The sequence below is a fragment of the Castor canadensis genome, chromosome 1 (genome assembly GCF_047511655.1).
Source record: "Castor canadensis chromosome 1, mCasCan1.hap1v2, whole genome shotgun sequence".
NCBI lineage: Eukaryota > Metazoa > Chordata > Mammalia > Rodentia > Castoridae > Castor > Castor canadensis.
The window spans coordinates 194,818,310-194,846,252 of NC_133386.1; the positions used below are offsets into that span (position 1 = coordinate 194,818,310).

Here is a 27,943-nt window from a genome sequence, read left to right on the forward strand (position 1 = left end):
AATTTGGGGGGGTTAATGGTTATTAGACTAGTTATAGATTTTGGGGAATTAGTAAAGGTGGCCCTAAAAATGGGGGAGGGAGTGGGAAAAGGGCTGGGTGGGGGAGAGGTAGGGGGGCTGCTGAGTTTTTGTGGCTCTTGTGTGTGTTTTGATGTATTTCTGTTGTAGTTTAGGGTGCTTTTGTCAGGGGTTGCAGGCACCTGATGTTGTGTACAGTTGGTACAGTATACTTGTCAGCAGGTGGTTAGTGTGTAGAAGGGAAGGGTAGTGTGGTGACAGGTTAGAGGAGGATAGGAGAGAGAGGTGAAGTTGGGGGAAAGAGTGGATGAGAAGGGGCATAAAGAGTAGTTGGGAGGGAGAACAATGGATTGTAGCACAGCAGAAGAAGGGAAAGTAAAAACAGTAAGAATAGGGATAAGAGAATAGTGATGGTAAAGTTAATAGTACAGGGGGAAAAAAATGAAACTCAATAAAATACACTGGGTTCAGGAACCACAAATTTCAGTCTTTTGTTAATAGTTTTATAGTTATTCCTTAGCTTTCCAATCCTGGCATTGCCATGCAAGCTTAAGCTCTTAGGTAGTTTCACCAAGTAACTGGCTTGTGAGTAGTATTTGGTCCTTTTGTCCACAAGATTAGTTGGAATTATAGGTGAGGTAAGACTGCCATCTAGGGTAGGGAGGTCAGAACTGTTATTTTTACCAGCAGCAGCTGCATTACCATTCAGCTGCAGCTATGTTTGATCAGCTCCTCCCCTAGCAAGGTGGGGCAATTCAATTTTGAATGCTGCTTTCTGTCCCAGCGATTAGCTTCAGAATCTACCACTTGCAATGCTGTGGGAGGTTGGACCACTCCCAATCTCAGCCTTTATGCCTCTCCTGATCTCTGCTAGGTGCTTATAGCTCCTTTTGGAGGTTGGCTTGTCACCCCACTCTTGCTCTCAGCCTTTTTTGCTTTACCTGTGTTTGTTCACTGAGAGTTTGGCTCCTTGCACCACCCCCATTCTCTGTGGTAGGTTCAGTGTTCCAGCCCCACCTCTGCTGTTATTGTTATATTATAGTTCACTGTTTATGTTTTCAGCTTTGCTTGGGGGGGTTCAGTCTGTCCCTATTATTTTCCAGGGGGGCTGTAGGTAGGGAGTTGCACATGCGGCATGATGTTCACCTGTTTGTTCTGCAGTTTCACGCAAGCAGCTTTGGAGCTGGCTGGCGGAGAAAAATGGCACCACTTTTTTCAGTACAGCATGGTGTAGGGAGGCTTTCCACAAGCTAGGGTTCCAGGATATGGCAGAGTTTGATTCTGATTGATGCTCTGTCTTCTGCTTGTTGGGAGAAAAAAAATGAAAAAAAAAAAAAAAGAAGGCAACGGACATGGTATTTTTTCCCCCAGGGTTGGACATGCTTGGCTAGCTGTGCCACATGGGATTTTTGGGACTGTTAGTTGCAATTAAAGTCTGATTTAAGGGTCATTCTTTGAATTTTATCTGCACCAAATGTGACAGTGTTTATTATTTTGGACAGAGGCAATCAGAATTACCCATGTGTAGTTCTGATATCTCAAGGAGGTTTCTGGTATCACAGAGCTTAGGGTTTCTTGTTCCCTGCCCTAGCCACCATCTTGAACCTTCCAGATATATTTAATAAATTAGATCATGTAGGTGCTTAGTGTAATGTCAATTTTATAGCAAGTATTCATTAATATCAACTTCTACTACTACTACCACTATTATTGCAACACATACTACTAATGTTTTAGCAGATAGTGATTCTATACTGATAAAATATGAAGTGATAAAATAGAGAGGTACACTCATATTGTAAAAATAGGTACAATGTAAGACACAATCAAAAATCATTTAAGAAGATTATGTAGGAATGTGAGTGAGTAAGGAAGGTGAGGAGGGAAGAGGTGAAAGGCTGGGAGAGAGAGAGAGAAAGAGAATGTAACAGTTGTAGAGATTCATGTAACTACTTGGAAAGGCATTTCAGGAGGCTATTCACACTGAGTGTATTACAAGGACAAGTTTATCCAGTAATTTATATGCATTGCACAGATAAATTGAACTGATAATTAACTAAGATAGATTCAGCATGTCAATTGCCAATCTGGCACCAGTGGCTTATGCCTATAAATCTTGGCTACATGGGAGGCATAGGGCAGAAGGCATATATGAAAGCCAACCTGGGAAAATAGCTTGTGAGAGCTCATTTTGAAAATATACAACACAAAGGGCTGGTGGAATTGCAGAAGTGATAGAGCACCTGCCTAGCAGCCTTGAATTGAGATCCTAGTACTATAAAAAAAAAAGTGTTACTGACATTCTTTGAGTCCAGTGTCATGTTTAGTGATCACTCAGTTCATATATGCTCTGTGTACTTATTACACAGGTTGTAACAATTGAATTTAAGAATGTTTTCCAACTCTGGGTGCTCTACTCTCCCACTTTACACTTTTCTATCTCCATCAACTCTCCTGCTTTATACATTAAAAAAAAAGAAGAAGAATATTGACCCCTTCTGACACAATGCCTGAAACACAAAGTGTTTTCAGCATCTATTTCCCAAAATCTTTACCACTAATGGTTACTTTATACTAAATATGTTCTGCATATATACTTAGAAGTAAAAATAAAATTTGCCTAGTTCTAACACACAGGGAATATCTTGAATGATCTAATTCATGCATTTAACTAAAACATATTAAATCTCAATTCTGCTCCAGGATATGTGGTGAATACAAAATTCCTTATTTGCTGTGTGGGTAGAGACAGCAATCTCTACAAATCAGCACTGAAGTAGAGAGAGCTATAATCAAAATGAACATAGTGTTAACAAATTACCATAAAATTGTCCAGAATGTCTCAGACCATCCCAGTGATCATGAAATTTCTTCTTGTGAGTAGTCTATAAAGACCAATAGGGAGATTATATATATATTCTATGTTAAATCTATTTCAGATATATACATGCATGGATATTTTGTTAAATAATTATCTGCAGACAAAATGATAGTGGCTAATATAGAATCCATTAAAAACATTGTATCGATACTATTAATAAGTGTAGTGATAAGCAGAACCCACGATTTCTTAGTCATTCTCATTCAGGTTTTATCATTCAGAATATGGTGCTTCTTTGCTCTATATAGACATGCAGAAGTATATTACTACAGAAAATTAACTTCAACTGGGGGCTAAAAATGTGACTTAGTTCGTAAAAAAGATCTGAGTGGTATGTACCAACATTTTGGATATCTCATAACATTAACATTTTAATAATTACGTTGCTTCCAAAATTTTTTCCTGAATGCACTTTTGACCTCCTTGTTCCTCAGGCTATATACCATAGGATTCAGCATGGGAATTATCATAGTATAAAACACAGATGCAATTTTGTCTGTGTCCATAGAATGAGTGGAGCTGGGCTGTAAGTACATGAAGATAATTGTCCCATAGAAAATGGAGACTGCACAAAAGTGGGAGGCACAGGTGGACACAGCTTTCTGATGTCCAGCACCTGAGTGAATCTTCAAGATGCTTGCAAAAATGAATATGTAGGATACCCAGATAATTAGGAGAGCAAAAAAGACATTAAAATTCCCTGTGTAAACAGAAACCAGCTCAATAGCATGTCTATTAGAGCAAGAGAGAACCATAACTGCTGGAAAATCACAAAAAAGTGATGGATTATATTGGACTTACAAAAGGAGAGGCTGAATATTTCACCAATGTTAATGGAGGCATTCAGAAAACCACAGATATAGGAACCTATGGTCAGATTTATACAGACACTTGTTGTCATGGTGGTGGTGTAATGTAGGGGCTTACATACTGCTGCATAGCAGTCATAGGCCATTGAAGCTAAGAGGTAATTTTCTACAGTAGCAAAGGCTCCAAAAAAGAACATCTGAGCAGCACAATCATTGTAGGACATGACTTTGTCTCCTATAAGGAGCCCGGCCATGATCTTTGGAGTGACAGCTGAAGAGTAACAAAAATCCACCAGAGACAGGTTACTGAGGAAAAAGTACATGGGAGTGTGGAGATGAGAGTCCAAGAGAATTAGTAGGATCATCCCCAGGTTCCCAACTAGAGTGATGACATAGACCAGGAGGAAAGTTACAAAGAGGGGAACCTGAAGATCTGGGTCATTGGTCAGCCCCAGTAGGATGAACTGTGTCACTTCTGTCTTGTTCTCCACTGAAGTTACAGGAGAGTCACTAGATTCTCTGTGGCTATGAGAAAAAAGAAAGAGAATGATAAATAATTGAATTGAAACTGGACTACAAAATTACAAAATATGCCATTTCACTGAGCAACAACTTGTACTTGGATGTTCTACAGAAAAAAATAGTCCAGAAAACCAAATTTGATACATTAAAAACCTACAGTGTTACATACTATGGAACTGGAAGTGTGCCAATGGCTCAGCTACCCAATATTAAGGTTTTTTAATTGTCAACTGAAATGTAGACATTTTAATAACTTGATGAAAGCAGCTTTTGTGGATGAATCTGTCAATTCATTACTCCAGAGCTCACTCAAATCTAATACTTCAGTGTTGTTCACCTGCCAACGATGGTTGCAGACACTTTATATGTGCATCAACTGTGTCTTCTCAACAGTATTTTTGGGTTTGTTGTTATAATCATGTAAATTATGCAGAATATGGAGTTGAGCAATTTACTAATATGACTTAAGTATTAATTGGAAAACTCTGCTTTGAACTCACGAAAACATTGATCCAATGATCCAATGGTGTTCCCTAAGTCTCAGAATCTAAATTGTGTCTAAATAAAGTTCACTAATATTATTCTTGTCACCTTTGGTTCAAGTTCAGTATTTCTGTTTTCACAGGGAGCTATGCAAGTGATTTATTTGATGTTAATATGATCTCTTTCAATATATATTTGTCTCTCATTGTTGGTGAGACAAACAAACATACAAAACCAAAAGATTATCTGTTCCTTTCAACTGGAAAAGGCTCCCAAATAAATTAACAACTCTGTGAATAGTGCCGCAATAAACATGGATGTGCAGGTGCCTCTGGAGTAACAGTCTTTTGGGTATATCCCCAAGAGTGGTATTGCTGGATCAAATGGTAGATCGATGTCCATCTTTTTAAGTAGCCTCCAAATTTTTTTCCAGAGTGGTTGTACTAGTCTACATTCCCACCAACAGTGTAAAAGGGTTCCTTTTTCCCCGCATCCTCGCCAACACCTGTTGTTGGTGGTGTTGCTGATGATGGCTATTCTAACAGGGGTGAGGTGGAATCTTAGTGTGGTTTTAATTTGCATTTCCTTTATTGCTAGAGATGGTGAGCATTTTTTCATGTGTTTTCTGGCCATTTGAATTTCTTCTTTTGAGAAAGTTCTGTTTAGTTCATATGCCCATTTCTTTATTGGTTCATTAGTTTTGGGAGAATTTAGTTTTTTAAGTTCCCTGTATATTCTGGTTATCAGTCCTTTGTCTGATGTATAATTGGCAAATATTTTCTCCCACTCTGTGGGTGTTCTCTTCAGTTTAGAGACCATTTCTTTTGATGAACAGAAGCTTTTTAGTTTTATGAGGTCCCATTTATCTATGCTATCTCTTAGTTGCTGTGCTGCTGGGGTTTCATTGAGAAAGTTTTTACCTATACCTACTAACTCCAGAGTATTTCCTACTCTTTCTTGTATCAACTTAAGAGTTTGGGGTCTGATATTAAGATCCTTGATCCATTTTGAGTTAATCTTGGTATAGGGTGATATACATGGATCTAGTTTCAGTTTTTTGCAGACTGCTAACCAGTTTTCCCAGCAGTTTTTGTTGAAGAGGCTGCTATTTCTCCATCGTATATTTTTAGCTCCTTTGTCAAAGATAAGTTGGCTATAGTTGTGTGGCTTCATATCTGGATCCTCTATTCTGTTCCACTGGTCTTCATGTCTGTTTTTGTGCCAGTACCATGCTGTTTTTATTGTTATTGCTTTGTAATATAGTTTGAAGTCAGGTATTGTGATACCTCCTGCATTGTTCTTTTGACTGAGTATTGCCTTGGCTATTCGTGGCCTCTTGTGTTTCCATATAAATTTCACAGTAGATTTTTCAATCTCTTTAATGAATGTCATTGGAATTTTGATGGGAATTGCATTAAACATGTAGATTACTTTGGGGAGTATCGACATTTTTACTATGTATGCGGCACTATTCACAATAGCCAAGTTATGGAAACAGCCAAGATGTCCCAGCACTGACGAATGGATTAAGAAAATGTGGTATCTATACACAATGGAATTTTATGCAGCCATGAAGAAGAACGAAATGTTATCATTCGCTGGTAAATGGATGGAATTGGAGAACATCATTCTGAGTGAGGTTAGCCTGGCTCAAAAGACCAAAAATCGTATGTTCTCCCTCATATGTGGACATTAGATCAAGGGCAAACACAACAAGGGGATTGGACTATGAGCACATGATAAAAGCGAGAGCACACAAGGGAGGGGTGAGGATAGGTAAGACACTTAAAAACTAGCTAGCATTTGTTGCCCTTAATGCAGAGAAACTAAAGCAGATACCTTAAAGCAACTGAGGCCAATAGGAAAAGGGGACCAGGAACTAGAGAAAAGGTTAGATCAAAAAGAATTAACCTAGAAGGTACCACACACGCACAGGAAATCAATGTGAGTCAATGCCCTGTATAGCTATCCTTATCTCAACCAGCAAAACCCCTAGTTCCTTCCTATTATTGCTTATACTCTCTCTACAACAAAATTAGAGATAAGGGCAAAATAGTTTCTGCTGGGTATTGAGGGGGGGGGGAGCGGGAGGGGGAGGAGCGGGTGGTAAGGGAGGGGGTTGGGGCAGGGGGGAGAAATGAACCAAGCCTTGTATGCACATATGAATAATAAAAGAAAAATGAAAAAAAAATAAATTAACAACTCTGAATTTACATTTTAAACTTTTCCCCATAAATCATGTTTGTTACTATGATTTCATCTATATATCTATATATCTATATATATAGACAATGATATGACTAAAAACATAAACCTATGAGTACACTGAAAATAAATTCAACTGTTGAATCAGTGTAGCACATTTTTATTTTTTATTTATATTTTAAAATGAGAAATGGAAAGATTTATTGCAATATATAAAAAAATCCAACAGATATACTGGCAACATGCAGAGAAAGGGTTACATCCATAAAATGCTAATCAATCAGAACTTATGATAAATGGCACGGTGAAATGAAATATTGTAAAATAAAATGTAGCAAAAATAATAAAAATGTAATATGCCTATAAGAAGAATTATCAAGGCTTACCTTGATATATCAATGCAATTTAAAGAAATGGAAATTGTAACTTTCATGCTGTACATTAAATCTGTACATCTGTTCACCCTACAGTTTCAACTTTGTGTCACTTGACCAAAATCTTCTGATTTCCCCACATTCCTGACATTGAGAATTACCCTTTTCTCTGTCTAATGTTGCTAGCTTTTCTAGATTCTGCATGAGCAAGGTCATGTAGAGTTTGTATTCTTCTGTCTGGCTTACTTCACTTTGTAGTGTCCTTAAGTTTCACCCATGTTTTCACAAAAGGTAAGATGTTCATCTTTGTCAACATCGTGTTCCAATCCATATATATGGGAATGTGGATATATTCCCAAAGGGATATTTCTGGATATGAAATTTCTAGTTTTAGTTTATTTGCAACCCTCATACTATTTTCCATAACACCTGTACTTACAAATCAGCACATTGTACTTCATAAGTACATAAAACTGATGTTTGTCAAAATTATGTAATTAAAAATTCTAAAATCAATTCCTAAATATATCTTTTAAATGTACAAAATATACAAGATTCCATGTGTTACAGATTTAATTTTTTTTATTTTCAGTATTTACTTCTTAGTAATACCAGGTAATGTTTGCTGAGCACATAGAATCAGTAGAGTACATCTTTATGTATAGTAGAGGTGATGGGATAACTGGAATGGTAGAAAGAAGTTCAACCTGTGAATGTAGCTCTTAGAGTTGGCATATCATGAGAGATAGCAGACATAAAGCTTGGATTTACAGAAGAGATGCACATGAGACTTACTAATTGCCATCTAAGAGTCCTCAGTGCTAAGCTACATTTCCTGAGCATTGCATTTCCATCTGCCATATGAAGACATTAATGAGACCTACAATGAGGTACTATTGTGAGACTCAAATAAGATAAAAAAACCAATACAATCCTGGGTGTTAAGAACAGCCTCATGTGTGCTGGCTATCATGCTATTACTAGAGTGGGATAATGATCTTTATGTTGGTTTAGTAAAGGTGGATATGACATGCAGGGCTTCACAGGCATGTGAGTTTGAATGGTGGAAGCTTCCCTCTTCAGTTTGCCTTTCCTTGTGCACTAGCACCACTGAGACTGTCTGTGGCTTCCAGAGTTTTTCTCCTTGCTCCAAATATTGATGATGCTCCTAAAATCCCGTATGAGAAATTTCTTACTTGAAATTCACATTTTCACCAGGGTCAAAAGAGTTCATTGTTCTTAAGTTCTTTATTTAACTACTGTCATCACTTAGCAAAATCACAGATATCAAGGCTAGACCCTCTCTGTAGATGGGCTGACTTTAGCTCACAAATTTGTTTAGTTGGTATACTTCATTTCTTGAGATACTGTCATGATGTAGTAACAACATTTTAAATTGCTTTATTTATTTTGTTTAGGTTTGAGAATAGGTTTCTTAAGTTGTTTAGGGTGGCTTTGAGTTCTTTTTTTTTTTTTCATTTTTCTTTTATTATTCATATGTGCATACAAGGCTTGGTTCATTTCTCCCCCCTGCCCCCACCCCCTCCCTTAACACCCACTCCACCCCCTCCCGCTCCCCCCCTCAATACCCAGCAGAAACTATTTTGCCCTTATCTCTAATTTTGTTGTAGAGAGAGTATAAGCAATAATAGGAAGGAACAAGGGGTTTTGCTGGTTGAGATAAGGATAGCTATACAGGGCATTGACTCACATTGATTTCCTGTGTGTGGGTGTTACCTTCTAGGTTAATTCTTTTTGATCTAACCTTTTCTCTAGTTCCTGGTCCCCTTTTCCTATTGGCCTCAGTTGCTTTAAGGTATCTGCTTTAGTTCTCTGCGTTAAGGGCAACAAATGCTAGCTAGTTTTTTAAGTGTCTTACCTATCCTCACCCCTCCCTTGTGTGCTCTCGCTTTTATCATGTGCTCATAGTCCAATCCCCTTGTTGTGTTTGCCCTTGATCTAATGTCCACATATGAGGGAGAACATATGATTTTTGGTCTTTTGAGCCAGGCTAACCTCACTCAGAATGATGTTCTCCAATTCCATCCATTTACCAGCGAATGATAACATTTCGTTCTTCTTCATGGCTGCATAAAATTCCATTGTGTATAAATACCACATTTTCTTAATCCATTCGTCAGTGCTGGGACATCTTGGCTGTTTCCATAACTTGGCTATTGTGAATAGTGCCGCAATAAACATGGATGTGCAGGTGCCTCTGGAGTAACAGTCTTTTGGGTATATCCCCAAGAGTGGTATTGCTGGATCAAATGGTAGATCGATGTCCATCTTTTTAAGTAGCCTCCAAATTTTTTTCCAGAGTGGTTGTACTAGTCTACATTCCCACCAACAGTGTAAAGGGGTTCCTTTTTCCCCACATCCTCGCCAACACCTGTTGTTGGTGGTGTTGCTGATGATGGCTATTCTAACAGGGGTGAGGTGGAATCTTAGTGTGGTTTTAATTTGCATTTCCTTTATTGCTAGAGATGGTGAGCATTTTTTCATGTGTTTTCTGGCCATTTGAATTTCTTCTTTTGAGAAAGTTCTGTTTAGTTCACATGCCCATTTCTTTATTGGTTCATTAGTTTTGGGAGAATTTAGTTTTTTAAGTTCCCTGTATATTCTGGTTATCAGTCCTTTGTCTGATGTATAATTGGCAAATATTTTCTCCCACTCTGTGGGTGTTCTCTTCAGTTTAGAGACCATTTCTTTTGATGAACAGAAGCTTTTTAGTTTTATGAGGTCCCATTTATCTATGCTATCTCTTAGTTGCTGTGCTGCTGGGGTTTCATTGCGAAATTTTTACCTATACCTACTAACTCCAGAGTATTTCCTACTCTTTCTTGTATCAACTTAAGAGTTTGGGGTCTGATATTAAGATCCTTGATCCATTTTGAGTTAATCTTGGTATAGGGTGATATACATGGATCTAGTTTCAGTTTTTTGCAGACTGCTAACCAGTTTTCCCAGCAGTTTTTGTTGAAGAGGCTGCTATTTCTCCATCGTATATTTTTAGCTCCTTTGTCAAAGATAAGTTGCTCATAGTTGTGTGGCTTCATATCTGGATCCTCTATTCTGTTCCACTGGTCTTCATGTCTGTTTTTGTGCCAGTACCATGCTGTTTTTATTGTTATTGCTTTGTAATATAGTTTGAAGTCAGGTATTGTGATAACTCCTGCATTGTTCTTTTGACTGAGTATTGCCTTGGCTATTCGTGGCCTCTTGTGTTTCCATATAAATTTCACAGTAGATTTTTCAATCTCTTTAATGAATGTCATTGGAATTTTGATGGGAATTGCATTAAACATGTAGATTACTTTGGGGAGTATCGACATTTTTACTATGTTGATTCTACCAATCCATGAGCATGGGAGATCTCTCCACTTTCTATAGTCTTCCTCAATCTCTTTCTTCAGAAGTGTATAGTTTTCCTTGTAGAGGTCTTTCACATCTTTTGTTAGGTTTACACCTAGGTATTTGATTTTTTTTGAGGCTATTGTAAATGGAATTGTTTTCATACATTCTTTTTCCGTTTGCTCATTGTTAGTGTATAGAAATGCTAATGATTTTTCTATGTTGATTTTATATCCTGCTACTTTGCTATAGCTATTGATGATGTCTAGAAGCTTCTGAGTAGAGTTTTTTGGGTCTTTAAGGTATAGGATCATGTCGTCTGCAAATAGGGATATTTTGACAGTTTCTTTACGTATTTGTATTCCTTTTATTCCTTCTTCTTGCCTAATTGCTCTGGCTAGGAATTCCAGTACTATGTTGAATAGGAGTGGAGATAGTGGGCATCCTTGTCTGGTTCCTGATTTTAGAGGGAACGGTTTTAATTTTTCTCCGTTAAGTATAATGCTGGCTGTAGGTTTGTCATATATAGCTTTTATAATGTTGAGGAACTTTCCTTCTATTCCTAGTTTTCTTAGAGCTTTTATCATGAAATGATGTTGGATCTTATCAAAGGCTTTTTCTGCGTCTATTGAGATGATCAAGTGGTTTTTGTCTTTGCTTCTGTTAATGTGGTTTATTACGTTTATTGATTTTCGTATGTTGAACCACCCCTGCATCCCTGGGATGAAGCCTACCTGGTCGTGGTGGATAATCTTTTTGATGTGTTGCTGAATTCGGTTTGCCATTATTTTGTTGAGGATTTTTGCATCAATGTTCATTAAGGAGATTGGCCTATAGTTCTCCTTTTTGGAGGTGTCTTTGCCTGGTTTTGGGATAAGTGTAATAGTGGCTTCATAAAATGTGTTTGGCAGTTTTCCTTCCCTTTCTATTTCATGGAACAGTTTAAGGAGGGTTGGTATCAGTTCTTCTTTAAAGGTCTGATAGAATTCAGCAGAGAATCCATCAGGTCCTGGACTTTTCTTTTTGGGGAGACTCTTGATTGCTGCTTCAATTTCATTTTGTGTTATAGGTCTATTCAGGTGATTAATTTCCTCTTGGTTCAGTTTTGGATGATCATATGTATCTAGAAATCTGTCCATTTCTTTTAGATTTTCAAATTTATTTGAATATAGGTTCTCAAAGTAGTCTCTGATGATTTCCTGGATTTCCATGGTGTTTGTTGTTATCTCCCCTTTTGCATTCCTGATTCTACTAATTTGGGTTTTTTCTCTCCTCATTTTAGTCAGGTTTGCCAGGGGTCTATCGATCTTGTTTATTTTTTCAAAGAACCAGCTTTTTGTTTCATTAATTCTTTGTATGGTTTTTTTGGTTTCTATTTCGTTGATTTCAGCTCTTATTTTTATTATTTCTCTCCTTCTATTTGTTTTGGGATTTGCTTGTTCTTGTTTTTCTAGGAGTTTGAGATGTATCATTAGGTCATTGATTTGGGATCTTTCAATCTTTTTAATATATGCACTCATGGCTATAAACTTTCCTCTCAAGACTGCCTTAGCTGTGTCCCATAGGTTCCGGTAGGTTGTGTTTTCATTTTCATTGACTTCTAGGAACTTTTTAATTTCCTCTTTTATTGCATCGATGATCCATTCTTCATTAAGTAATGAGTTATTTAGTTTCCAGCTGTTTGCATGTTTTTTGTCTTTACTTTTGTTGTTGAGTTCTACTTTTACTGCATTGTGGTCAGATAGTATGCACGGTATTATTTCTATTTTCTTATATTTGCTGAGGCTTGCTTTGTGCCCTAGGATATGATCTATTTTGGAGAAGGTTCCATGGGCTGCTGAGAAGAATGTATATTGTGTAGAGGTTGGATGAAATGTTCTATAGACGTCTACTAGGTCCACTTGATCTATTGCATATTTTAGATCTTGGATTTCTTTATTGAGTTTTTGTTTGGATGACCTATCTATTGATGATAATGGAGTGTTAAAGTCTCCCACAACCACTGTGTTGGCGTTTATATATGCTTTTAGGTCTTTTAGGGTATGTTTGATGAAATTGGGTGCGTTGACATTGGGTGCGTACAGATTGATGATTATTATTTCCTTTTGGTCTATTTCCCCTTTTATTAGTATGGAATGTCCTTCTTTATCTCGTTTGATCAATGTAGGTTTGAAGTCTACTTTGTCAGAGATAAGTATTGCTACTCCTGCTTGTTTTCGGGGGCCATTGGCTTGGTAAATCTTCTTCCAGCCTTTCATCCTAAGCATATGCTTATTTCTGTCGGTGAGATGAGTCTCCTGTAAGCAACAAATTGTTGGATCTTCTTTTTTAATCCATTTTGTCAAACGGTGTCTTTTGATGGGTGAATTAAGTCCATTGACATTAAGTGTTAGTACTGATAGGTATGTGGTGATTCCTGCCATTTAGTTATCTTAGTTGTTTGAAGGTTTGATTGTGTGTACCTAACTTGATGTTACTCTCTACTGTCTTGCTTTTTCTTATCCTGTGGTTTGGTGCTGCCTGCCTTTTCATGGTTAAGTTGGGTGTCACTTTCTGTGTGCAGGATCCCTTGCAGAATCTTTTGTAATGGTGGCTTTGTGGTCACATATTGTTTTAGTTTCTGCTTATCATGGAAGACTTTTATTGCTCCATCTATTTTGAATGATAGCTTTGCTGGGTAGAGTATCCTGGGGTTGAAGTTATTTTCATTCAGTGCCCGGAAGATCTCACCCCACGCTCTTCTTGCTTTTAATGTTTCTGTTGAGAAGTCTGCTGTGATTTTGATGGGTTTACCTTTGTATGTTACTTGTTTTTTCTCTCTTGCAGCCTTCAATATTCTTTCCTTAGTTTCTGAACTTGTTGTTTTAATGATGATATGTCGTGGAGTAGTTCTATTTTGATCTGGTCTGTTTGGTGTCCTGGAGGCCTCTTGCATTTGTATGGGAATATCTTTCTCTAGATTTGGGAAATTTTCCATTATTATTTTGTTGAATATATTACGCATTCCCTTCGCTTGCACCTCTTCTCCTTCTTCGATGCCCATGATTCTCAAGTTTGGTCTTTTGATGGAGTCGGTGAGTTCTTGCATTTTCTTTTCACAGGTCTTGAGTTGTTTAATTAATAGTTCTTCGGTTTTTCCTTTAATTACCATTTCATCTTCAAGTTCTGAGATTCTGTCTTCTGTTTGTTCTATTCTGCTGGATTGGCTTTCCGTTTTGTTTTGCAGTTCTGTTTCATTCTTTTTTCTGAGGTTTTCCATATCCTGGCTGTTTTCTTCTTTATTGTTGTCTATTTTTGTCCTGAGTTCATTTATCCATTTATTCATTGTGTTCTCTCTTTCACTTTGGTGTTTATACAGTGCTTCTATGGTTTCCTTTATTTCTTCTTTTGCTTTTTCAAATTCTCTATTTTTATTGTCTTGGAATTTCTTGATTGTCTCCTGTACATTTTGGTTGACCCTATCCAGTATCATCTCTATAAAATTCTCATTGAGTACTTGTAGTATGTCTTCTTTTAAATTATTCTTGTAGGCTTCATTGGGTCCTTTGGCATAGTTTATCTTCATTTTGTTGGAGTCTGGCTCTGAGTTTCTGTTCTCTTCATTCCCCTCTGGTTCCTGTACTAATTTTTTGCTGTGGGGAAACTGGTTTCCTTGTTTTTTCTGTCTTCCTGTCATTGTCCTTGGTGTTGTTACTGTCCCTGTACTGTGTGTAATTAAGTATTTTCTAGCTTGTAATAATAACAATGGTAATATTGAGAACGGAAGAGTGAGCTGAGATGGAAAGCAAGAAGTTAAAGAAAAGGGGAAAACAAATATACAGACAAGAGGGAGAAAGCAGAACAAGGTATCAGACAAGAGAGTTTCAAAGGTATAAACAGGGAGTGTTAGTGTACTAATCGACAGTAAGCTGAACCGACAATAGAGAGACAGAGAGAGGATTGAAAATCAAAGATAAAAAAAATAAAAAATAAGTATATGAAAGTAATATCTATTTGTAAAAATGAATTAAAATAAAATGGAAAATAGGAAATTAAAAAAAAAAAAAACCAAAAAACTTCCAAGTTTATATGCAATGCAATTTCAGTCTTAATAATTTGGATGTCCGTCTTAATCTCCAGTCCTGGAGTTGGTGCCTCAGATGTTGTTCTGTAGTTGTCTCATCAAAGGGGATGCATAAAGTAGAACAAAACTACACTCACACACACACAGAAGAAAAAATAAAAAAAAAAGCCCCACCAAGTGTCCCCAGTTCAAATGCAATAGTTTCAGTAAGTTTTTCGGCTTGCAGGTGTAATTCGGTTGTTCTCTCATCAAAGGTAGGGAGAAAAAGAAAAAAAAGCGTCTGGAGGCAGTTCTGAGAGTGGTATCTGCAACTGTGGCTTGCCTGCCTGCTGCTCTCAGCCTGTAGCTGGAGGCGTTATTTATGCAGAACTCTGGGGTGAGCTAGCGCTCACCTGGTCCCACAGGCTTTGTTTGCTCAGAGTTCTCCTGTGCGGGGGAGGGGGGCCTCTGCTACAGGCTTTTCCCTTTCCAAGCACTGGGAAAGGCGACACTGCCCCGCGTTGTCAGGCCTGCGTGTTTATTTACAGTTCACGTGGGAAGTGGGTCTTCCCTCCTCTCACAAGCGTCCCCGCTCCTGGTTGCTGGGCACGCGCCCCGCTCCCGCCAGAGCCTCTCCGGCCCGCCCGGCTCGTTTATTTACAGTCCCGGGAAGGATTCCCTTCCCCCAATCTTCAGCGCTCAGGGCGCCCCACCCTCTTTCCAGCGTGTCTTAACTGTTCTTATTGCTTAGTACTCAGTTTCTCTTTTTTTCCCGGGTGGAGGTCAGTCTGTCCAGGGGGCTATGCTGCTCTGGCCCAGGCTTGTCTGTGGGGCTACCGCGGTACCGCGAAGCTCACCTGGTCCGCGTCTTCCCAAGCCGTATGGGCGCTGGCCACTGGCGGCCCCGGGGGCCTCCTCGGTTCTCCGTTTAACGTGAAGTGGAGATTCTCTGCACCGGCTGGAGATGTGGAGGAGTCAAAGTTATGCCTTTTCTCGGTGATTATGCCTGCAAAGTGTGTCTCCAGCGTCTCTCCAAGATTTCACTATAGGAGGCTCGCTTTCTGCTTCCTACCTCTAGCCGCCATCTTGGAATCTCCTCCGGCTTTGAGTTCTTAATCTGAAGTGATCTCCTTGTCTTAGCCATTCAAGTAGACAAGACTTACATGTGTGTTACACCACACTCTGCTTAATTTCCTTGCTTGAATTGAAGCATCTAGAAGAATATCCACATAAAAGTAACTACAATCCCTATCATGCTTCTGCTGAAACTTTACCAATTTCAGTTTATGAGCCTTCCACACGAAGACATTATGTTGGTCAGCTTTTATCACATATGACTGCTTTTAGTATTTTAATATATGAATATGTGTGCGTGTGTGCAAGGCAGGTATCATTATTATTATTACCCTATCCTAATTAAATTGAGGATTAAGAAGTTATCTGAGCCTCTAAACTTATACAGCTACAATGAAACAGACTAAAATTTAAAGCCAAGTTCAAACTAATGAAAAATAACTTTTTAGCACCATTATTGTCATCATCTGTAAATGTAGTAACAATGATAATAACAATAATAATAAGATTAGCAATCTCTTTGAGAATGTAGCGATAGACCAAAATGAATTTCAAAACCTGTTAATTCATATAACACCCATTTTTAGTTTAAGAAACATTGTTTCACTCTTCTAGGTTCTTGTATGTTTGGTATTGACTTCTTGCTTATTTCTTTATCTTAAACAGTAGGTGAATATACAGAAAAATGACAAAATCACTCACCAGTTTATCAATCTGTGTCTTGTTTTTGCTTAAAATTTTGGAGAAGAAAACAAGACAAGTCATAAATAAGCACCAGAAAACCTCAACCTTCTCTTATAGAAGTTTTGACATTCATACAACAGGTTGACTTCAGTTTTCAGAAAAAAATTTGAAATCATCTTTCTCTTTTAAAATAACAAACAGTGAAAGATAGCTGACCCAACGCTTTTGCATTAAATCTACTTCTTACTAACAATGTTTATGAAATATCAAAGCTTACCAGTTTCTTTGAAGAGAAAGAACAGTCAATCCACAATAGTGAGTCTGAAATCCTATAATAAGCCATAAGTTATAGCAGTAAGTACTGTGAGAGAAGTTCTCTTTCAGGTGGTGATAAAATATTCCAACTTCTCTAAGCAAGGGAAAAATGGAGGAAAGAATATTAGAAGAGTTCAAATTCTGAATTTAACATTAATTCTTTTTGTTTCATAGGAGTCACTTCCTTCTTATTTGCAAAATACAAAAGATTACATTTCTTATGTAATTCATAGATATCTGTAAATAACAAGTGAAAGACAGCTGCAAAACATCTAGAAAATATTAATAAAACAAAAGAAGATATCAATTAAAAGTCTTTAAGATAGTTATTTCTGACCATGGATGAAGGCTTATAGCATATCTCCAGGTCAGAGGAGGGCCTGTATATACTACCATAGATCATCATTCAAGTGAACAAATGATTAACAATGAGGTATGGAATACAGTGAACCCTTGTTTAAAATAATTGATATTGTGTCATATTGGGATTTAAGTGGCTAATTCTGGCGAGAATAATATGGACCTGGAGACCTATGAAGACTTCCCTAATGAGAATATCTCAGTAACCAATTAAACTGTCTTTGGGGTCAAGCTGGTTATTTTAAAGTTTTTTTAGTGTGCACACATGCTTTTGTATTACTTGTTATTTCTTATTTTTAAAAATTTTCTTATGTTTAATTGTCATCCAGTAATGCTGTCATTTTTAACGGATAGTGCTAAGAATTTTGTCTAGTATGTTGTCATGTAACTGCTACCATAATCAAGTAAGCAAATTCATCTGAACTCTTTGATAACTTCTTCTCCCATCTACTTTTCATGGCATCAGATAGACTGCCTTTATCTGAGCAGTTCTGCCTTCGGTAGAGTACCCTTCACTAAACCATAGAATGCATTGTACATGATTCTGATGTCAATCACTTACTTGAGGTCTACTCCCTTTTTCACCAGTTTGAAATTGAAATGTTTCTTAAGTTGCAGAATAGAATTCACATTATGTGAAACATTACAAATAATTTTTCCATACTCCAGTGGAGGAGCACTGTGTTCATTTTAGTGTTTGGTTATTATAAATAATACTGATATAACCATTGCTTAAAGAATTTTGTGTGGATGTAAGTTTTCATGTCATGGGAGTGAATCCCTAGTACAGCTGATTTGCCAAAAGTTTTGTGTTTATTTATTTGAACAAAACCTGCCAAACATTTTTTCTCTGTCATTTGTTGAAGTCTCTTCCAATTTGAACTCCCCTCATCAATCCATTCAAATTCTTTTACATTTACTAAGTTACCTCCTTTACATGTATATTAAATTGCACAAAACACAAAGTACATGACGTACTTTGATGATATTCATTCCTTCTATCATTCTTTCTAATCTTCCCTTCTGCCTCCCCATATCCCTTCCCCTTTAATTCACCTAGTGGTCTTTTTACTTGCATAACCTTGTATTTCCCCATAGCTTCCACAAATGAGGGAAATATGTCATACTTACTTTGTGGGAATGACTTCTTTTATGATAATCTGGTTCTATGCACTTTCCAACAAATGACAATCGAATTCTTGGCTGAGTAAAACTTCATTATGTGTATTATAGCACCCTTTGTTTATACACGATCAGTTGATGTGTGCCTAGGCTGATTCCACAATTTGGCTATTGTAATATACCCATGATAAACATGGGAATACAGATCTTTCTATAGTAAACTGACTCTGATTTTTTTGGATATATGTCCAGAAATTGTATGGGTGGATCTTATGGAAGTTCTATTTTAAATTTTTGAAGAACTTTCTTATTGATTTAAATAGTGACTATGTTAATTTATGTTCTGACCAGTAGTGAGTGAGTATTCCCTTTTCCCACATCCTCACCAGCATTTGTTGTTATTTGTTTCTTTGATAGTCATTATTACTGGAGTTAAGGTAGAATCTCAATGTAGTTTCTGATTTGCAGTTCCCTGATAGCTATGAGTATTGAATAATTTTTCATATTTTTATTGACCATTTGTACCTTTTCCATTGAAAAGTTTGTTTTTTCAGTTTCACTGCACACTTATTGATTTTTTATGCTGTTAAAGTTTTCTTTTAGTTTTTTGTATATTCTAAATATTAATCCTCTATCAAATGAATATCTGGCAAAGATTTTCTGTCATTCTTTTGGTGATCTCTTCATCCTGCTGATTCTTTTGCTATGCAAAAGCCTTTTAAATTGACACAATAATTTTTGTCAATTCTTGCTCTTATTTCCTGAGCTATTGGAGATCTATTCAGTACTATATATCAAGAGTTTCCCCCAAGTCTTCTTCTATTAGTTTTAAAGTTTCAGGATTTACATTACAATCTTTGATTCATTTTGAGTTGATATTTGTATAGAGTCGGAGACAAGGCTCTGTATTCAGTGTTCTAAATGTGGATATACAGTTTTCACAGTCACACTTGTTGAAGAGGCTGTCTTTTCCCCAGTGTAGTTTTCAGTACCTTAGTCAGTAGTCCTCTGGCAGCACTTGCTTGGGCTTATTTCCAGATCATCTGTTCTACTCCATGGGTCTTCATGTCTGTTTTTGTTCCACTACCAAGTTCTTTTTCTTACTTTGGCTGGTGCTATAGCTGGAATTCAGGTATTGTAATACCTCTAACATTGCTCATTTTGCTCAGGATTGTTTTGGCTATTTAGGATCATTTGTGTTTTCACATAAACTTTAGGATATTTTTCTCTTTTGGGGAAATCTGTCATTGGAATTTTGACGGGAATTACATTGGATTTGTATATTGTTTTTGGTGATTTTAATGATTTTTATTCTCTTAATCCATGAGGCTGGGGGAGAGGGATCTTTCCATCTCCTAGTGTCTTCTACAATTTCTTTCTTCAGCGTTTTATAGTTTCACTATACATGTCTTTGACATCTTTAATGAAATTTATGCCTGGTTTTTTTTGAGGCTACTGTAAATGAGTCATTTTCCTGACTTCTTTTTTTAGAAATTTAACTGTTCATGTTTCCTAACCTACTGATTTTTCTATATTGATTTCATATTCTGTAAATTTTCTGAAAGCATATATCATATCTGAGTCTACTAGTAGATTTTTAGGGTTTTTAATTATGACATATCATCTACAAATGGCAATAATTTGACTTTTCCTTCCCTATTTGAATCTTTTTTCTTTCTTTCTTTTCTTTTATTGCTCTGGCTAATACTTCAAGCATTATATTGAAAAAGATTGACAATACTGAACATGATTGTCTCATTACTGATTTTAGAGGAAAGGCTTTCAGTTTGTTCTCTTTATTTAACTTTCAATTTTGCTCTTCTTATAATACTTGCCAAAGATCTAACTACCATTTTTTTGAAAATTTAGCAGTTTTACCATCACCAATGACTTTTTTACAAAAAAAGATGATCATCTTTTTCATTGCACACTTACCTAACCTTCCACACTTCCAAGTCAATACTATACCTTTATCAGTGCAGGATGGTGTCATACTTAAACATTTGTTCTGTGCATGCATGTTGATTTACTTCACATTCAAGCAAGATTTTCAACCTCAGATTTTCTTCTGTAGCAGAGGACATAAGAATATCTTGTCATTTTCTTAGGATTTTTAAGAAGATCGTTTCATGACATATCAGCAAATCATAGCACAATTACTGACATATAAGGGAGATTCATGGATTGTATATTGATTTTATTTATATACAATTTGATAGAACATAGATCATAAATACAGGGGTACAAAAATAATCCACGTTTTTCCTCCACATATTCCTGGCCAATTAGATGGGCAGGATATGTAATAGTTCTAGAAAATGAACTATATAGAGAATTGTCATGCTGGCTGAAGCACACATACACTCCATTGTATTCTCCCCTGCCATGGTAATCACTAGGCTTATTGTTCCAGTAGGTGTGTCTATAGATGGAGACACCTTCATTAGCAGGCTTCATTGTGTAGCATACATAAAGAGAGCCTGAAATTAAGAAAACAACCGAGTGATAGACATGCAGTAGCTTAAGTGAGAAATATATATTTTGAAGACTAAATGAACCCTGAAATATCAGATTCTGTTAACTAGTGTTTGTAAAGATTACACTGTATGATAACAGAATTGAAGTTTTGGTTGAATTATGGATCATGAATTGTGATTTAACTTGAGTTATTTAATGGGCCTTTAAATGCAGCTAGTAAGTCTTTGTAAGACAGAGAGAGAAAAAGTCATAAAGAATGTTTATTATACATAAATGTGAAAAATAAGAAAAAACACTAACAATCTGTTAGAACTGAGTGATTGTCAAAATTTACATGAACTAAATGAATGTTGAATCAGAGAAAGGTGACGACATGAGGTTAATGAAACATCTGCTGTCACTATGGAATGGATCAGAGGCCTCAGACCAAATACAACAATGAAAATAATACTTTAAGGTATTTTAGGACACTCATTAAAAAATAGCTGGAAACATGCAGCAATAAAATAATCTTGGGCAGGAGAAAAGGGGAGGGGAAATAATTTCCTTTCAGTATTATCACTCACTCTATTAAAAATTTAAAAAGAGATATGTAAACAATAAGAAATGATGTCTCATTCATAGAAAGAAGAAGAAATTGATAGTAATTGGCTGAAAGAAACATAGACCTTGTTCCTAAAAGTTAAGGTATAAAGCCACTCCCTTAAATTTATCTTAAAATATTAAGTAAGTATTGGACTTAGAATTGAAGGAGCCTAGGAAAATAACATTTCAACAAATAGGGACTATCAATAAGGAGAGTAAAATTGTAGTTATGAAAATAAATTATAAATATGGAGACCTGTTGCTGTTAGATGATGTGTTTAAGGTTTGCAAAAGACCCATCAAATAAGTCTGTATCCAACAGAAGTATACTTCACATGTAATGGACAAAAAGGGACTTTCTGATATAAAAAAATATGTGTGGACTGGTCACTGATACAGTTGCTCTGAAAGAATGCTAAGGAATCAGAAGAAATTTTAGAGCTAAAAAAGAACAATAAGTTACAAAAGAAATATTTTAAATTATTAATGCCAAATGGATTAATGTGTTCATTACCTTGATTGTGGTGATGGTTTCTTTTTCCTCTTTTTCTTTTTCTTTGTGCTTATGCTGGGGGTACATTGTAGAATTTACAAAGTTCTTACAATATATAAAATATATCACACTTGAATTCACCCCCTCCATCATTCTCTTTTATCCTCTCCTCCCCCCATTCCTGAAATAACTTTGACAGTTCTCATTTTTCATTTACACACATGTATACACAGTGTTTGCAGTATATTCACCTTCTTACACCCTTTCCTCACCTCTTACCCCCTCACACTGGTACCAACCCCATGACAGGACCTGTGAAAGCACAAAAGACCCTGGGAATAAAAATAATTTTGGGCAAAATGAACATCACATTATCTGACCTCAAAATATGCTACAAACCTATAGCAATCAAAAGAGCATGGCATGAATAAAAATAGGTGTCTTGAATAGTGGAACAGAACAGTGTCCAGAAGTACACCCCTGATGCATTTATGGCCAACTGAATTTCAATGAAAAACACACACTGGGGAAAAGTCAGCCTCTTCAATGAATGGTGCTGGGAAAACTGGATATTTATACCTGCAGAAAGTTAGAGCCTGATCCCTTTCTCCCACTCTACTCAAAAAATCAAATCAGTTTCCAAGATGGTAACTAGAGGGAGGAAGCAGATAGCATGAGTTCCTTAAAGTAAAAATTTTCCTGAGATGCTGGAGACACACCAGTCAGGAAAAGCCACCAAGAAGAGGCAAAACTTTGACACCTCCACACCCCCAGCCTGCACATAGCCCCCCCACATCACGGTATACGGAGAAACCAGGAGGGCTCCTGTGCCGCCAGGTACCAGCTCCTAACCCGCTTGGCAGACCCACAGGTGAGCAAATAGGTGGCACATGGTTCTCCCACAGCCACCCTTGGGAAAAATCAGCATAGCCCCCGTGGACAGACTGACTCCTGCCCCACAAAAAAAACCTGAATAATAAACAAGCAATTGAAAAATTGGACATGTGGCAAAGAGGGAGGGGCACCCTGAATTCTGGAGTAAGGGGAGGGGTGCTTCCCCCTATGGCATGCTCTGCCATAGAGTGGGGGAGGGGCACTTCCCCACATGAACTGTAAATAAACAAGCCTGCTGGAGAAGGCAGGTGTGGCATAAACCCCCCAGCATGCTTGGAGGGGGTAGGCTCCCAACAGTGACTGACGTGAGGCACACCCCACCCAGAGAGTAGGGGAGGGTCACTTCCCCAAGTGAACTGTAAATAAACAAGGACTACAATTGCAACAGGCTGGTAGGGCCATACACTGGAGAAAAGAAAGGGGGTAGGTGTCCAGAAGAACCTTAAATAAGCAAAGCCAGCTGGATTAGGTGAGTGTGATGACTCATCCCTGGGCACTGTAATAAATAAAGCCTGCAGCAGCAGCCAGCTGTAGGTGGCAGGTGAGCTGCATCCTCAAAAGGAGCAGATAAAGGTTCACTGAGCTGTCTCCAGATCCAATCACTTGGTGAGATAACCACAGGGCTACTGACTGACTAAATACCAACACCAACACTGGATTCTGAAAGAACAACACCACAACTACTAAGATGGAAATGGCATGGTTTCTGGACCTGAAACTTTTATTCTTTTATAGTTTTAGATACTTTTCTATTTTTTTTCCTTTGATGTGACAATGACAGAACTACTACTCAAACACCAACTGGATGCTGAAGAAGTAACACCAAAAACAGAATTATTAAGGCTGAAACTTTATTGCATTTGAACATGGGTTTTTTTCTTTTTTCCTCTTTCTCTGTCTCTCTAATGCCTGTTTAGCTCACTGTTGATTAGTACACTATCTCTCCCTGTTTATTTCTTTGGCTCTGTATCTTTTTTCCTTCTTTCTTTTAACTTTACCTTCTTTGCTTTCTTTTTCCTCTTACCCTTCCACGCTAGATACCATCATTTTTACTATTACTAGCTAGACAATACAAAATTGCACACAGTACAAGGACAGTAATAGCAGCAATTGGAATGATGGGAAGATGGAAAAGAGATGGAAACCATTTCCCCCCAACAATAAATTAATAAAGGAACCAGAGGGAAATGGAGAAAACAGAAGCCCAGATCCAGACTCCAATGAAACAAAGATAGACTATGACAAAGAACCCAATGAAGCCCAGAAGAACACCCCAAAAGAAGAAATCCTGCAAGTACTTAATGAGAACTTTATAGAGATGATAATGGATATGGTCAACCAAAATGTACAGGATACACTCAAGAAAGTCCAAGACAACAAAAATAGAGAATTTGAGAAAGTACACAAACAATGAAAGAAACTATAGAGGCACTATATAAAAACCAAACTGAAACAAAGAACACCATGAATAGGGAGATAAATGAACTTAGGATGAAAATAGACAATACTAAAGAGGAAGTGACTCAGAATATGGAAATCCTCAGAGAAAGGAATGAAACAGAAATGCAAAACAAAATAGAAGGCCAATCCAGCAGACTAGAACAAGCAGAAGAAAGAATCTCAGAACTCGAAGATGAAATGGCGATTAAAGGAAAAACTGAAGAAATACTAGTTAGACAACTCAAGACCTGTAAAAGGAACAAGCAAGAATTCAATGACTCCATCAAAAGAACTAACATGAGAATCATGAGCATTGAAGAAGGAGAAGAGGTGCAAACAAAAGGAATTCATAATATATTTAACAAAATGATAACAGAAAACTTCCCAAGTCTAGAGAAAACTATGCTCATTCAGGTACAGGAAGCCTCCAGGACAACAAACAGACTTGACCAAAATATAACTACCCCATGACATATTATCATTAAAACAATAAGCACAGAGTATAGAGAAAGAATATTGAAGGCTGTACAAGAGAAAAACAAGTAACTTACAAAAATAAATCCATCAAAATCACAACAGATTTCTCAACAGAAACATTAAAAGCAAGAAGACCATGGGGTGAGGTCTTCCAGGCACTGAATGAAAATAACTTCTCTACCCAGAAAAACTATCATTCAAAATAGATGGAACAATAAAAGTCTTCCATGATAAGCAGAAACAAAAACAATATATGGCCACAAAACCACCTCTACAAAAGATTCTTCAAGGGATTTTACACACAGAAAGTGAAAGCCAACATAACCACGAATGCACAGGTAGTATCAAACCACAGGAGAAGAAAAGGCTAGAAGGTAGAGAGTAACACGGATTTAGCTACACACAATCAAACCCTGAAACAACTGAAACAACTAAATGACAGGAATCACCACATATTATCAATACTAACACTTAATGTTAATGGACTTAATTTCCCCATCAAAGACACTGTTTGACAAACTGGATTAAAAATGAATATTCAACAATTTGTTGCTTACAGGAGAACCAACTCATCGATAAAAATAAGCATAGGCTTAGGATGAAAAGCTGGAAGAAGATTTACCAACTCAGTGGTCCCTGAAAACAGGCAGGATTAGTAATACTTATCTCAGACAAAGTAGACCTTAAACCTACACTGATAAAATGAGACACAGAAGGACATTCCATACTAATAAAAGGGGAAATACATCAAAAGGAAATAACAATTATCAACCTATATGTACTCAACGCCAATGCACCCAATTTCATCAAACATACCCTGAAGGACCTAAAAACATATAAACTCCAACACAGTGATAGTGGGAGACTATAATAATCCACCTATCACTAACAGATAGGTCATCAAAACAAAAAATCAATAAAGAAATCCAAGACTGAAAACATACCATAGCAAATGGACCTAGTTGATGTCTTCAGGACATTTCATCTGACTTCTACACAATATACATTTTTCTCAGCAGACCACGGAACTGTCTCCAAAATTGATCATATTCTAGGGCACAAAGCAAGCCTCAGCAAATATAAGGAAACAGAAAAAATCCCATGCATTCTATCTGATCATAATGCATTAAAACTAGAATGCAACAACAAAAATAATAACAAAAACCATGCAAGCAGCTGGAAACTGAACAACACGTTGCTCAATGACCAATGGGTCATTGATGAAATAAAAGAGGAAACTAAAAGGTTCCTGGAAGTTAATGAAAATGAAAACACAACCTACTGGAACCTATGGGACACAGCAAAGGCAGTCTTGAGAGGAAAGTTTATAGCCATGAGTGCATATATTAAAAAGACAGAAATATCTCCAATCAATGACTTAATGTTAAATCTCAAACTCCTAGAAAAACAAGAACAAGCAAATCCCAAAACAGAAGGAGAGAAATAATAAAACTAAGAGCTGAAATCAATGAAATAGAAATGAAAAAAAAAACCATACAAAGAATTAATGAAACAAAAAGTTGGTTCTTTGAAAAAATAAACAAGATCGACAGACCCCTGGCAAACCTGACTAAAATGAAGAAAGAAAAAAACTCCAATCAGTAAAATCAGGAATGCAAAAGGGGAGATAACAACAAATACCATGGAAGTCCAGGAAATCATCAGAGACTACTTTGAGAACCTATATCCTAATAAATATGAAAATCTTGAAGAAATGGATAGATTTCTAGATACTTACAATCATCCAAAACTGAACCAAGAAGACATTAATCACCTGAAAAGATCTACAACACAAAGTGGTATTGAAGCAGCAATAAAGAATCTCCCCCCCAAGAAATTCCAGGACCTGATGGATTCTCTGCTCAATTCTATCAGATGTTTTAAAAAACCAACCCTCCTTAAATTGTTTCACTAAATAGAAAGGGAAGGAAAACTGCCTAATACATTTTATGAAGTCAGTATCACACTCATCCCCAAACCAGGCAAGACACCTCCAAAAAAGAGAACTATGGGCCAATCTCCTTAATGAACATTGATGCAAAAATACTCAATAAAATAATGGCAAGCTGAATCCAACAACACATCAAAAAGATTATTCACCATGACCAAGTAGGCTTCATCCTAGGAATGCAGGGGTGGTTCAATATATGAAAATCAATAAATGTAACAGCACATTAACAGAAGCAAAGACAAAAACCACTAGATCCTCTCAATAGATGCAGAAAAAGCCTTGGATAAGATCCAACACCATTTCATGATAAAAGCTCTAAGAAAACTAGGAATAGAAGGAATGTACCTCAACATTATAAAAGCTATATATGACAAACCTACAGCCAACATTATTCTCAAATGGGAAAAACTGAAACCATTCCCTCTAAAATCAGGAACATGATAAGGGTGCCCACTATCCCCACTCCTATTCAACATAGTACTGGAATTCCTAGCCAGAGCAATTAGGCAAGAAGAAGGAATAAAAGGAATACAAATAGGTAAAGAAACTGTCAAAATAACCCTATTTGCAGATGATATGATCCTATACCTTGAAGATCCTAAAAACTCTACCCAAAAACTCCTAGACACCATCAACAGTAATAACAATAAAAACAGCATGGTACTGGCACAAAAACAGACATGAAAAGAAGAAAAGAAGCAAAGTAAAAGAAGAGAATAATAGAGTAAAGAAGTAATGAGGCTGTTGTGCATCTCCATCTGGGTGTCCATCATTCCTGGCCCCAGCTTTGTCTTCTATCTTTTGTCCTTTCTGCATCTCCAGTCATCCCAGTTAGGTTGGTAGAACAAGAGCTCACAAGAAAGCTCAAAGAGCATGACCTGTTTCTAGTAATATTGTTTGTATTTCTTAAAATTATTATTCATTTATTCACATGTGTGCACATTGTTTAGGTCATTTCTCTCCCCTACCTTCCTCCCCACCCTCTTCACCCATTGCCTCTCTCTTCCAGGCAGAAATTGTTCTGCCCTTATCTCTAATTTTGTTGAAGAGCAGACATATGCATCATAATGAAGACAAAGCATTTTTGCTAGTTGAATTAAGGATAGCTATACAGAGAGATTCCTGGCATTGCTTTCAGGTACCCATGTGTTATCATCCAAGTTGATTCATCTCTAACTGATCGCTACACTGGTTCCTGATCCCTTTCTCATGTCGACCTCTGTCACTTTAAGGTTTCTGTATTAGTTCCTCTGGAGTGTGGACATCAAAGGCTTTCAAGTTTTGGGTTTTCTACCTATTCCCTTATCTCCTGAATGTGCTCCCCCCTTGTCATGTGATCCAAGTCCAACCACATTGCTGCATTTGCCATAGAACTAAAGTCC

The 27,943-nt window shown here is 37.0% G+C and overlaps 1 pseudogene; it reads right to left on the bottom strand.

Moving 5' to 3' along the window:
• LOC109678755 (olfactory receptor 5B3-like) overlaps nt 1–27,943 on the bottom strand; it is a 49,671-nt pseudogene that overhangs the window by 9,026 nt on the left and 12,702 nt on the right.